Here is a 14,690-nt window from a genome sequence, read left to right on the forward strand (position 1 = left end):
AAAACAACAGTAAAAATGATTAAGGAATTAAAAGGAATAATAATACCAATACAAATCTGAATCTGAGTAGCAAAGTGTAGAAAGAGAGCAAAATCCAAGAAACAGTAGTGAAAGATAGAGTAAAAGTGAGTGAGAGGAGTTACGCAGTCTAGTGTTCTTTTAACATACGAAAATCCTCTCCTAAACCTAACCTATGGACTAATTACAAAAGCCCATACGAAATTAGGCGGAAAAAGTCTATTACAGGATAAACCACTCGATCAAGCAACTAATCATCAAACCTCTCGATCGAGTGGAAATAAACCACTCGATCGAGTAACTCCTTGTGATGTCTTCTCTTTTGTATACTCGAACTGCTCGATCGAGTAACCTTTAATATATAAAGCATTCGATCGACTAGAAAAGTAGTCGATCGAGCTGTTTAGGTACGTTAGACATTATAACATCTTCCGAAACCAGCTCCTGTGTCCTCAAAGTGTTAGATTCCAAGCTCCGGCTCCTCGTTCTCCATAAATGTATGCAAATGGGACGATTTATGGCTCGATTTAGCTCTTCTTTTGTTTATTCCTGTAATTTACATAAAACGAACCAAAGTAGAATATTCGGGGGTATTTGTAGCCGAATGCTACATAAATAGTACAGAAATGCGTGTAAAAATGAGGTAAAAACCTTATATAAAATACACGCATCACCTCACTCGGTCGAGTCATGCAAAAACAGCCTCCCACACATATCCCGACCACTATATACCTTATAAGATCACCTATTACATAAACTATTTCACATGTTCCTAAGCTTAAAATACGCAGAAAAGAAAGTATACTTATCACCACACTTCATATTATGGAACTTCACTCTAATTCCACATTTCAATTCATGCTAACTCATCCATTACTTCGATACACATCCACGATATACATAAAACACACATATCATGTAAGAAATCCCTCATGCATCCCCGTAGTTACTGGTTCGAGGTTGTAAAGGCCATAATGTGATTTTAGGACGTCACCCAAATCTTTACGGTAGCTCCAAACAACCTCTACTCGGATTCATTTAAGTTAGACACCGTACGATCATTGGTTAATTAGTTTTAGGTTCCAAAATCGTCGCTCTGATACCATTTTGTAACACCCCCATCCTCTAAAGTGCCTTACCAAGGCCTATCTTAGCAAATGGAAGTGAGACCATCTTGGTTGCCCGACGTAGTACATATCAAATGGACCATAATGAAAAATTTATTAAGTATAAATGAACTTAAATCGATTACATAAACAAAATCCCAATGTGAAATACAACTCTAACCGAAAGTACTCAAAATCTAAGTAAAGCGGAAGCTAAAGTGTGAGTGACTCGACATCGTCCCTTCTATCCCACAACTAAGCTAAACTATCAGCACCTGCCAAAGTTACTTCTCACCATTCCCCAAAGGATCACCACAGTTTTGAAAATATTTAAAGGGTTAGCACAATTACATAATCAATTACAACCATACAAATGGAATGCAACATAGAATTCACAACACGAGCACCACCTCCAAACTCCATAGTAACCAATGGCACTCATCGCAACGAGGCCCTTCCCGGTTACCCATCGCAACAGGTAACCTACCCCTGCTGGTGAATGAACGTAGCCAAGACACCAAATCCCCGCTCATCGCAACAAGCCAACCCAAGCTCATTAATGTGCACATCCCCCTTGTGACGGGACCACAAGGGACGAAACATGGGGGTGAGACCATCTCCCGACATGGCTCACAAATCCACTCTAACACCTCCATCGACAGAATCATAATAATACACAATGATAATCAAACCAACACAAGAACATCCAATGCAATTAACCACATAATTGTACTGTTCAGGGAAACCCTACCTTATTTGCGGAAATCCAAAAGCGACGCAAGACGGTCTAAGATAATCAACAATTAGGATTTAATCAAACCTCTAAGATAATAAAACTGATTAAAAGTACTAGAGACTTACTAAAGCGATTGATACGTGCTTTTAATATAGTCTTTTTAGGCCTATTTCAGCACGTATTTCTATGCCTTTTTATACTGTTTTTATAGTATTTTGCTCCGAATTGCCTACTTTGGTTCGTTTTGTCCATTTTGTAGAAATGAACGCGAAAGTAGTGGAATCGTACTCTTTTTCGTCCTTTTTGCATGCGTCTAGAGGAGACGGGATTTTTCCTGAGTGAAATACTACGTTTGGAAGTGTCATGGCACGGATTACGAGGCATTTAGGCGCGGACTTGAGCTGAAATGGAGACAAAGTACTCGATCGAGCAGTTTTACCACTCGATCGAGTGGTTTTTATGTCCCAGGATGGTCGATCGAGTGGTTTTCCACTCGATCCTTAGCTTGCAGAAAGACAGGTTACTCGATCGAGTAACTTTCTACTCAATCGAGTAGTTACTGATGAGGATTTGCTCGATCGAGTGGTTTTAATCCACTCGATCGAGTGGTTTTGCGGTTATGGGCTTCTAAAACAGCCCGTGTTATGTTTATTTTCGCAAAACTTATTTACTTGGCTATTTAAACCTACGTTAACTAGGTTATTAGGATCATCTTTTATCTATCTTTTTCACTATCAAACTTTCTACTGTAAACTTTACTGCGTTGCTTATTTCCCTTCACTGTAACTTTGTTCTTGGGATTATTTCACTCGGATTTTGTGTTCCTTACGCCGGATTCGCTTGGATTGTAATTCCTCTCTCTTGCCTTTTTAATAATTAATCATTGTTTGCTTTAATTTCTGGTTTACTCCATTTAATTCCCTTGCCCTAATTTCTCTTTTATGCAATTTACTTATTATTTCACTATGTTTACTGCTGGAAAATTATCTGCTGTTAGTTTAATTAGCGACATGAGTAGCTAAACCCCTTTCATGTTGGGATTAGGGGATCTGCGGTAGGAATGTGACGATGTAGTGAATGAATTATATGAATTGATTATAAGACTCTGTCACCATAGCAATTTAATTGTATTTATTCGACTTAGTTGAGTGCACACTTCTGAGTTAACCTTTAATCTGGCTAAAATTAATCCTAGATTGAAAGATTGGACTAAATAGGCCTGCTATGAATAGTAGACTACCCTGACGAGAATGAAAGTTAAGTTAGTGGTACTTTAAGATAGAAAGTGGACCGAAAGGACCTTTCAACATCCGTCTTACATTAATTCGTCTGAGTCATTTACAGCTGAGTCACTGGACTACCGTAGTGAACCGAAATCCTGGCATGTCCCTCTCTATCTGATAGTTTAATCTTATTTCTTTACCTTTATTGCTCTTGTCTTTATTTCTCTTCCCTTTAAAACTCGTAGTTTAGATAACAATTCAAACAACCCCCCCCCCCCCATTTGTGACCAAATAGACGGACTTTCTACAAATATCTTGCCTCCCTGTGGAGATCGACCTGACTTCCCTAGCTATATAGTTAGTTTGGTTAGTTTATTTTTGACAGGTACACAACAGACGTGTCAAATTTTGGCGCCGTTGCCGGGGAGGCAATTGCCCTATTTGTTTTCGTTCCGTTTATTTTATCCGTCTCAGGGAATTCTTATTCCTTGAGGCAGTTCTTATTCACTTTCTTTCAGTGTTGTTTATGCCTAGGTCAGACAGGTTTGAATTGGTTTCAGCTGATTCAGAGCCAGAGAGATTATTCAAGCATAGACTCCGTCTGCAAAGGAAATCACGAAAGGAAGACTTGAGTACTTTCGAGCCAGAGCTACATCACTCCCTTTTCAAAGACAGTCCGATTTCTACAGTAAAGATGCCTAAGCTTTCCAGTCATTCAGTGCTTAAAGCGTCCTCTATTCCGAAGGGTTTCAATCTCCAGACTGATGATGGGAATACATTCGACATCCGTCCTTCTTATATCAATCTGGTGGAGAGAAATATTTATAGAGGTGTGGCAGGTGAAGATCCGAGGAAGCACATGGAGACCTTTACCGATTACTGCTCTACTATCCCCGCCACTAAGGGGGTAACTCAAGACAAGATTAAGGAGGTTTTATTTCCTTTCTCTTTAGCTAATTCAGCCAGGGAGTGGCTGACTGACTTGGACCGCACAGCTGCTGGAGTTACAGATTGGGAGTCTCTTGCTCTTGCATTTTACAAGAGATACTTCCCTCCACAACGTACCAATCTGCTGAGGGCCAAGATTACTAGTTTCAGACAGGCTCCCGATGAAAGTTTCTATGAGGCATGGTCGCGATTCAAGAAGTTGGTGAGGTCTATTCCTCACCATGGTTTTGACCCATGGTTTCTAGCTAATCAGTTCTACAATGGGCTATATGACGACCAAAGAGCCATACTTGATGCGGCATCCAGTGGAAGATTCCAGGAGAATACTGATGATGATAAGGGATGGTCCCTTATTGAAGAGATGGCGAATCACAGTGCTGAGTATGGAAACCCGAGGGATGGGATTAGAACAGTTCATGCAGTTGATAAGCAGGTTTTGGCTCAGCTGGAGACCATGAATGCTAGATTTGACAAGTTGGAGTTACAAGCTGCTGGGGAGCCTCAGACGGTCCATGTTCTTACTAAAGGAGAGACGGTTTCTTGTGAGAGATGTGGGAGTAATGATGGCCACACTGCTGTTGGCTGTCTTGTAGAGAAGGAACAGGTCCTTGCCTTTCAGCAATATAGACAAGGAGGAGGTTCCTATTACAATAATCAAGGGGCAGTCCATCTCAATTTGAGGTGGACTAGTCAAAATGCGCTTAATCCTACTCCTCTTCCGCACCAGCAGCAGCCTTATGTTCCTCCACATAAGAATCAACAAGGCTTTCAGAAGCCTCCTTCCTTTGCTCCTCTTAACCACGGTGCATCATCTTCCGGTGGGGTGAGTGAAATTGGTGAGCTTAAGTCTATGTTGCAAGCTTTTACAAAGCAGTTTCAGCTGAGTGATCAACAGAAAGATGCGTCCATAAAGGCACTTGAAACTCAAGTTGCCCAACTAGCCATGAATCAATCCTCAAGAAAGCAGGGTCAATTACCGACTCAAAATGAGAAGAATCCACACAAGACGGTAAACTTGATAAATCTGAGAAGCGGTCGTTCTTATGAGGGACCGGAAATGCAAAAATCAGACCCGAGGAGAGCTGTAACTGATGATGAACAGTGTTCTGTCGAAGAAAGTGAGCTCACGGCAAAGCAAGTGCTCGATCGACTGGTTTCAGGTGGTCGATCGAGCAGATTTGGGCAGGAAAGTGCTCGATCGAGTGGTTTTTCCACTCAATCGAGTGAACAGGAAGAGCAGACTGGTCGATCGAGTAGTTTTTCTACTCGATCGAGTGAAGAGCAAAATGGAGTTGCTCGATCGAGTGAAAATTTCACTCGATCGAGTGATATTATTGAAGATTGTACTCGATCGAATGGGTATATTGGTCGATCGAGTAGTTTTGATGACGGGAAGCTTATTCGAGAGCCTGCTAGTGCTCGTTTAAGCGATAAATCACCGGAAAGACCTCGTTCGAGAGGTAAGAAGCGTCCAAAGGATACAGAACTTGCTCCGGAAGATACATTGGAAGAGAGAAACAAGGGACTCGAGATACCTATCACGGTTCCCTTCCCGAGGCGGTTGCAGAATACTAAGGCCAATCAACAATTCGGCAAATTTGTCGAACTTCTGAAAAGCTTGGAAGTCACTGTGCCGTTCACTGAGTTGCTGACAAAGGTACCCTCTTATCTCAAGTTCATGAAAGAAATTTTATCGCGTAAGAGGAGTATTATTGATAGTGAGACCGTAGCTTTGACTGAGGTGGGGTCAGCCCTATTTCAAAATAAGTTACCTCCTAAGCAGTCGAACCCGGGTAGTTTTTCAATTCCGTGTCATATCAGTAACTATTTGATTGATAATGCGCTATGCGATTTAGGCGCTAGCGTAAGTGTCTTACCGTTGTCTCTGGCTAAGAGACTTGGTTTGACAAAGCTGAGTTGCACCAATATGACAGTCCAGATGGCCGACCGTAGTATATCACGGCCACTAGGTATAGTAGAAGACGTACCTGTGAGGATCGGGAGGTTCTTTATTCCCGTTGATTTCGTTGTCTTAGACATCCCCGAAGATGCACACACCCCTATTATTTTAGGGAGACCATTTTTGTCTACTGCTCGTGCAGTTATCGACGTCGGGGGGAAGACTTTGACCTTTCAGGTAGGGGATGAGGAGCTGATTTTTCATCAGTCTAAATCCCGGAGGGCTCCCATGCAAGCTCAGCCTTGGAATGATCTCTCTTCTATTGACCCTATTATTGACACTCTAGTTGAAAATTTGGAGTATTGTGCTGCAATTGTTACCCCTCCTCCTCAGACTGAGAGCAAAAAGGAGAAAAGTTCGTTTGTTTTCCTTGCTGCAGGTACAGATGAAAGCAATGAAAGAGCTGTCAAAGGGTGTTGTGCAATCATTGTCAATCAAATTGGAGATAAGGATGCTAAAGATGGTGATAGAGGAGCAAGGACGAGGAAAGTTCGCGCTTATGAGGATGTGAACTACTCCCCTCCTACTGTTTCAAATGAACATTCAAGCTCATGGAAGTTGAAGAGGACAGTCAACATTGCTGAGACGACGTCCTCCAGTCAGGAGCCCTTCAAGGGGCTACTGAATTGCATTGGGAATTAAGCGGGGAAATGCCCTGTGTAACACTTTGTAATAGATAATTTTTGAATTATCCGTTGAATTTGTTTTATTTCTTTTATTAGGACAATTAGTTTATAGACTGTTTTTAGCGTAGATTTAAGACTATAGACTGTTTATATGCGTATTTGTTATGTTGGGATACTTTTGCACGTGTTTTTATGCAGGTTTGGGGAAGTTTTACGCACTCCAAGGGAAGAATTGACGAAATTCAAGAGCTTACGCGAGAAAAAAGCTCGATCGAGTACTTTTTCTGCTCGATCGAGTGAAAAATTGGTCGATCAAGTGCTTCCTCTGGTTGATCGAGTAAAGCAATAAATGGGAGTTTTTATTCCTTAAACTCTTTTGTTCTTATTTCTCATTCATTTTCCCTAATTTCGTCTAAACCCTCCCTAATTGCGACCAAAAACGCCCCCAAATCCCCATTTTTTCTTGCCCAAATCACCAAATCCGCCTCCTACAATCTCTTGCTTTCCTTTTAATCTTTCAAAGCCCCTTAATTTCCCCCTTGATTGTGCTCGTTTACACGGTTTTTAAAGCGGGTTAGGGTTTGCGGTTTTTCGATCGAAAAATCGTCGTTTCGTGCTTGTTCTTTGATGATTAATTGCTTTTGTAGGATTTCTATCATCAAGTAAGTGATTCCTTCAATATCTATGCATTTTAATTTCGATTATTTTTGAATTTTATGAGGAATTTTGGAATTAGGGTTCGAAATTTTGGTTTAGTCGAATTTTTTCGACTTTAATTGCCTTTGTTTGCCCTTACTTGTCTTGCTTAATGATCAATCCCAATTCCCCAATGAATGTTGCATGATTAATTCGAATTTCATACGACTTTTGCGATATGGGTTCAGGACAGTCGAAATTTTCGACTGTCATTATGGTTCTCATTGTTGTAATTTGTCTAAATTAGCCTCCTTGTCGCTTAATTGCTGTTGTTTTAGACTGTTATCACACCCCTGTCCTTGCTTAACATGCTTCAATTCGAATTTTGTGCAAAATTTCACGATTAGGGCTATTTCAGTTGAATTTTTTCGACTGTCAGACGGGTTTACATGCTTTCATGACCTAATTAACTTCAGTTGTTTCTTACATGCTGTTGTTGTTGACTGTTATGCCCGCATTATCGCCATTTACACGCTGCTATTCGAATTTTTTTTTGGGAATTGTTGGGAATTATATGCTGTAGGTCGAAATTTCTCGACTGGTAAGGGAGTTTTCAGGCTATGCATGTTGGTTTTCCTTCTGTTTAAGCCACTGTTAGCCACTTTTTGTCTTATCATGCCCCCTACCCTTGTTACACGATGGAGTCTAGTTCGTTACCCTCTACCAACTCCACCTCTAGTCCGTCTCTGTCTGAGACAGTGGCCCCTACTGCTACCACTGTCTCCACTTTAGCGACTACCGCAGCCCCAATGTTTCTAGTTTCAGCTGCGGGTACAGTTTTTGCTCCAGCTAGCTCTGCTGCTAGCTCAGTTCAGGCTGCCACTTCCTCTACGGTCACCACCACTGCTAGCACTGCTGCTAGTTCCTCTTCAGTGGTGGCCATAGCAGCTCCTACTCTTACACCAGCCACTGCTTTTACTCCTGTGGTAGACTCGCCAGCTCGCATCTGCTGAGCGAGCCCTGGTCCTCTCACAGCCGTCCTTTGCACGGGCTACTACTTCGGGTTCCAGGCGGGGTCGTAGACGATCTAGTTTCTGCGCCGGCCCATTGACCACCTCTACTTCCACGCCGCTTCAAGCTGTCTTCTACTTCTCGGCACGATCACGGTCGAGGGACACCTCCCTCGACTCTCACCCAGATTATCCGCAGGTACATTTTGTTAATGCTTTACATCGTACGAAATTTTATAACCTGCTAAGCTGTGTGCATGTTCCTTCCCGTTTTCTAGAGAAAACGGCGATAGTGAGACTCGGCATTTACGAGTCGGTTTGTGACTTACTACGGGCCACGGAGATGGCCGGGCTCATCACTATGAGCGGTCGCACTTTTCTGGAGCTGAGCCTCGAGTTTCTAAGCTCCTTTACTTTCTCCTCAGGGGCAAACGATGTTGACCCCTCTAGTTCTTCAGTGTCCTTCCGGTTGTTTAACCGGACCTTTCCTATGACCTTAGGGGAGTTTGGTAGGTTACTTGGCCTTACCTCTACGGGAGCGGTTGCCGCCCCTAGGAGGGTCTTCCGTTAGCTTTGGAGGACCCTGGCCCACACCACTTTTCAGGAGCGAAAGCTCCAATAGGTCCACCTCCCCGCTGTCCGTTATTTCCTTAGACTGATGGGGAGCACTATTTTTGGCCGAAAGGAGCCGAACAACATCACAAACACCGAGCTCTCCATCCTGGGCGGTTACTTGAACATCGACTGTGAGGGTCCCTTTACCCTCAACATAGCTTACTTGACCGCCCAGTACCTTCAAAGCCAGGGGAAGAAGGAGACGGGAACCATTGCCTGCGGTGGCATCGCCACCATTCTTGCCCGTTCCCTCATCCCCGTTTGGCCTCGTGACCTGCAGTACCTCCAGGGAGAGAGGCTACTGAGTCTGGATGCCATGCTTTCTCAGCATTGGCTTACCCCAGACTACCAGACATGGAAGATAGACGGCTTTCTGTCTGTAAACTTACCTAGTGAGACTCTCCCCCGTCTAGAGCCCCTTCCTACTGTTGCTAGGGGCGCCCGCCTGCCACCACTGCCTGACCTTCACCTTCCACACCGACCACCTCCTGATGCACCCACCGCCAAGAAGCGGCATCTTGAGACCGGAGAGGGGTCCACACCTTCAGGGAGCACCCAGCCTTCCACGGCCACTCCCGCTCCGATCCCTACTCCTACTACTACCACCACTCCTACTCCTACTCCCACTCCCACTGACCAGACACAGACTCAGCCGGACCTACCGGCTACTTTCGTACCACCTCCTCCCTTTGTGGCGCCCGCGGTCCTAAACCAAAGGGGCGCCGTTTACGGTTTGTTGCTTGAGGTTGCAGAGCGTTAGGCTCGTATGGAGAGGGACTTGGCTCTTGCCTTGCACCCTCTGTACGAGTACCACTTGCGGCGGCACCGACCGATCCCAGAGGGTTGGCCACACCCTTCTTTCTTCCGGTACCCACCTGAGGGGTACCCAGTGTCTGAGGAGGAGGAGGACGAGGACCCGGAGGTGGCAGTGAAGAGAGCTCGAGCTGAGGAGCGGAGGAGTAGAGAGGAGGAGAGAGATCCGGAGTTCAGGGTGGAGGACGTCTGTGACAGTGACGACGACGACGACGAGTAGCTACTGGTCTACTCACTTCCCCAGTTTTCTGGCTGGTTTGGGGAAGTTCGTATTTTGTATGTATTTCTTACTCTTTTATTTTGTCTCCTTTATATTTATTGTTTTTATTTTCTTTTGGTTGTATATTCCCATTTCCCCGTATATATCTGCTGGTGTATGCTGGAGGACAACGAGGGCGTTGTCTGTTTTGGTTTGGGGAGGGTAGTGCATCCTTTTGAGTCTGCATTTGCATTTGTTTTTGCATTCACGTTTATTTTTCAGCTTGCATTGTTGTTTATTTCATTAAAAAAATCATAAATCCAAAAAAAAAAAATTAGAAAATTTCAAAAAATCAAAAAAATTCACGTTTACTTTTGCATATAGTTGAGTCGGAACAGTAGATTTCCATGATGATAATGCACTATAACTTGTCATTTTACTTGAGCCCTGCACCTTATTGATAGTTATCAGCTTTGTCATACACATAGTCTACGAGTTTCTGTTCAAATATAGCTGATTGTTTAGACTTGACCTGAAAAATTGGCAAACTACTTGAAAATTCTGAGTTTTAGAGCCTTATAACTGGTGACATTCATGTCCAGTTCATTAGGAATTGAGAGTAGTACTCCTTGCATAGCATATCCATCTTTTTTGCACTTTTATGACATTCAATTTCTCGTCAAATGCACATATTCGGGTTTGTGGTTGGTGTCACATGCAGAGAGGTGCTTGCAAATTTCCCTTTCTTTATATTTTTCACCCATTTAGCTCCACATTAGCCAAATTTGCCTTTTTGACCCATTAGCTACATTCCAAATTAAGCCTGCCTAGTCAAGCTAGTTAGTATGTTCTTTTGGGTATGAGTTCTCCGATTGCATTTTGGCCCGTATTTCCGTGTTTGGAGTTGTTGGAAAATTTGAGGAAGGAGGAAATAAAAGAAAAAAGAATTGAAAAAAAAAAGAGAAAACGTGAGAAAAAGAAGAAAAAAAATGAAAAAGGGAAGCTGGAACGTGAATCAGGAAGAAAGAAAAAGAAAAAAAAAGTTTGAAAAAAAGAGTTGTTTTAATTCAGTTGGTTATTTCAGACGGTGTTTGAAAAAGGGAAGTTTGTGACCGTCTGACTCCTCCATTTTCATTCTATATTTTTTGAGGGGATTGTGTTTGAGTTTTGTGAGTTTTGTGCCAAATGAAGGGCACTTGTACTTAGTTTTTCAGTCAGTTGAGATTCGGATGGTTTCATTATGGTCCTGGTAGGAACTAGCTTGACGCTTTTACCTCCACATTTCCATAACATGTTTTGCCTTTTCTCACCTGAACCTCACTATTCCCATACTTATTTGTAAGCCCTCGGCTGTGACGGACATTATTGGCTGGAGTGTGTGCATTAGTACTTGAATTGTCTTTTATTTTTGTTGCATGCATGCTATGTAGGTCGCAGTTAGGTGAGTGACTGCCTTTTCTTCTCTCTTTTACATATTATTCACCCTTTGCTTCATGAGAGAAGAGTGACCACGAGAGAGTCCGATTTTGTTGGTCTTGCAAGGTCGATAGGCTGGCTATATTTCTGAACAGCTTATAATTCGTTTGCGTATTGACTGCCTAGCTTTAACTGTTAGTTTTTGTTGCATTAAATTGGTTTAAGTAGACAAGTTAAGCTAGCTCTGAGTTATCATTTCTGTTCCATTAGTTGCATTTCAGTTTACTCGAGGACGAGTAAGGGTTCGGTTTGGGGAGATTTGATACGTGCTTTTTATATAGCCTTTTTAGGCCTATTTCAGCATGTATTTCTATGCCTTTTTATACTGTTTTTATAGTATTTTGCCCCGAATTGGCTACTTTGGTTCGTTTTGTCCATTTTGTAGAAATGAACGCGAAAGTAGTGGAATCATACTCTTTTTCGTCCCTTTTGCATGCATTTAGAGGAGACGGGATTTTTCCTGAGTGAGATACTACGTTTGGAAGCATCATGGCACGGATTACGACGCATTTAGGCGCGGACTTGAGCTGAAATGGAGACAAAGTACTCGATCGAGCAGTTTTACCACTCGATCGAGTGGTTTTTACGTCCCAGGATGGTCGATCGAGTGGTTTTCCACTCGATCCTTAGCTTGCAGAAAGACAAGTTACTCGATCGAGTAACTTTCTACTCGATCGAGTAGTTGCTGATGAGGATTTGCTCGATCGAGAGGTTTTAATCCACTCGATCGAGTGGTTTTGCTGTTATGGGCTTCTAAAACAGCCCGTGTTATGTTTATTTTCGCAAAACTTATTTACTTGGCTATTTAAACCTACGTTAACTAGGTTATTAGGATCATCTTTTATCTATCTTTTTCACTATCAAACTTTCTACTGTAAACTTTACTGCGTTGCTTATTTCCCTTCACTGTAACTTTGTTCTTGGGATTATTTCACTCGAATTTTGTGTTCTTTACGCCGGATTCGCTTGGATTGTAATTCCTCTCTCTTGCCTTTTTAATAATTAATCATTGTTTGCTTTAATTTCTGGTTTACTCCATTTAATTCCCTTGCCCTAATTTCTCTTTTATGCAATTTACTTATTATTTCACTATGTTTACTGCTGGAAAATTATCTGCTATTAGTTTAATTAGCGACATGAGTAGCTAAACCCCTTTCATGTTGGGATTAGGGGATCTTCGGTAGGAATGTGACGATGTAGTGAATGAATTAGATGAATTGATTATAAGACTCTGTCACCATAGCAATTTAATTATATTTATTCGACTTAGTTGAGTGCACACTTCTGAGTTAACCTTTAATCTGGCTAAAATTAATCCTAGATCGAAAGATTGGACTAAATAGGCCTGCTATGAACAGTAGACTACCCTGACGAGAATGAAAGTTAAGTTAGTGGTACTTTACGATAGAAAGTGGACCGAAAGGACCTTTCAACATCCGTATTACATTAATTCGTCTGAGTCATTTACAGCTGAGTCACTGGACTACCGTAGTGAACCGAAATCCTGGCATGTCCCTCTCTATCTGATAGTTTAATCTTATTTCTTTACCTTTATTGCTCTTGCCTTTATTTCTCTTCCCTTTAAAACTCATAGTTTAGATAACAATTCAAACAACCCCCCCCCCCCCCTCAATTTGTGACCAAATAGACGGACTACTACAAATATCTTGCCTCCCTGTGGAGATCGACCTGACTTCCCTAGCTATATAGTTAGTTTAATTAGTTTATTTTTGACAGGTACACGACAGACGTGTCAGCGATTGACACGGAAAAGAGGATACCGAATGCTCAACAATCTACCAAACTTGCTTAGAGATGATTAGGATTATTAGAGAGTGTTTTAAAAGTGATTAGGTTTGCAAAATGGTGATTAGGAACTGCGTAAAATGTTTTTATAACTCTCTAATCATCTTAATCGAACCGCGGAAAAATGACTCGTCAGACCGGACACTCGGCCGAGTACTTGACTGAGTGCACCTTACTCCACCAAGTGCCTCCTAAGCTTGGCCAAGTACACCCAAGGCAGTAGCCTGCCTAAAACGTACAAGACATGTACTCGGTCGAATACAGCCCACTCGACCGAGTACTCAAGGTCCGGAAAAGAGTAGTATTACAGGATCGCCTTGGGACCGAGTTTTCTATGAAGGATCTTGGTCCCATCTTTTTTTTCCTTGGTATTCGTGCTACTTGTTATGCTACAAGTTTATTTCTCTCCCAAGAGAAATATGCAGCTGAGGTTATAGAACTGATTGGTCACGAGTTCGTGCAAGCCATCACCCACACTGGTTGATACTAAGCCTAAGCTTAGCTCTACGTTGAGTACTCTTTATGGTGATCCTACACTCTATCGTAGCTTAGGTGGCGCCTTGCAGTATCTAACATTCACTCGACCTGACATATCTTACGCATTGCAGCAGGAATGTTTGTTTATGCACAACCCAATGGAGATTGGAGAGTCATATGAATGCCTTGAAACGTATTCTTCATTATCTTCAAGGCACCCTTGCTCACGGTTTGTAGCTGGGCAATTCCCCTTCGACGATTCTCACGTCATATATGGAGGTTGATTGGGTTGGTTGCTGATGCGTGTCTAAAATATGATGTTTCACACTTTATTCTACACGCATTTCAAGAGCTCAAATGTGCAATATATGCCAATATTTCTCTATTTTCCTCTACTTTCGTGTTTTTGTACGTTATTGCAGAAATGTGAAGAATTCAGCGGGAAATCGAGCCAAATCCGTCCCCGAGTAATCTGCATTGCAAATGACGTAAAGGAATTGCTTAAGGAACGAGCTTGGTGCGCGATCCAAGGCCCAAAGACGAATCCACGAGAATAAAGCAGTCAACTAGCAGCTCAAGCAGTCGATCGACTAGACTCATCACGATCGATCGACCAACTATCGGGATCGAAGCTCGTTGCTTTGAGATCCGTCGATCGACTTTCTGCTTAGTCGATCGACCACAGTATTGTTTGAGACGAGAATTAAAAGATCAAGGAACTCAAAGCCCATTGTGTTTAGGTTTTGGAATAAGATGTTACGTATATTTCCTATATAACGTAACCTAGATCATCAGTTTATTATCAAGTCTTTTATTCAGAATTTTTACATCAAGTTTTAGCATTAAGTTTTCATTCAAGTTCTTTATCGAATAGTTAGGGTTTGGGTTTATTGTGAGCATCGGAATTTCGGTTCTTATTAATTAATCTTTCCCCTGCAATTCGGTATTCTCCCTGTTTACTTTCAGTTCATTTATTTTGCTAATAGATTAGAATTGCTAGTAGATTCCCGAAACCATCTTCATTATTGCATGTTAATTGCT

At 42.2% G+C, this 14,690-nt stretch overlaps 1 non-coding gene across 1 annotated transcript; it reads right to left on the reverse strand.

Moving 5' to 3' along the window:
- Positions 1-4,152: 4,152 nt before the first annotated feature.
- LOC141635674 (small nucleolar RNA R71) lies at positions 4,153-4,259 on the reverse strand. Its single transcript, XR_012540344.1, has one exon. It is a non-coding gene; the product is annotated as a small nucleolar RNA R71 (small nucleolar RNA).
- Between the last annotated feature and the right edge of the window lie 10,431 nt (positions 4,260-14,690).

Source organism: Silene latifolia, chromosome Y (genome assembly GCF_048544455.1).
Source record: "Silene latifolia isolate original U9 population chromosome Y, ASM4854445v1, whole genome shotgun sequence".
NCBI classification, from domain to species: domain Eukaryota; kingdom Viridiplantae; phylum Streptophyta; class Magnoliopsida; order Caryophyllales; family Caryophyllaceae; genus Silene; species Silene latifolia.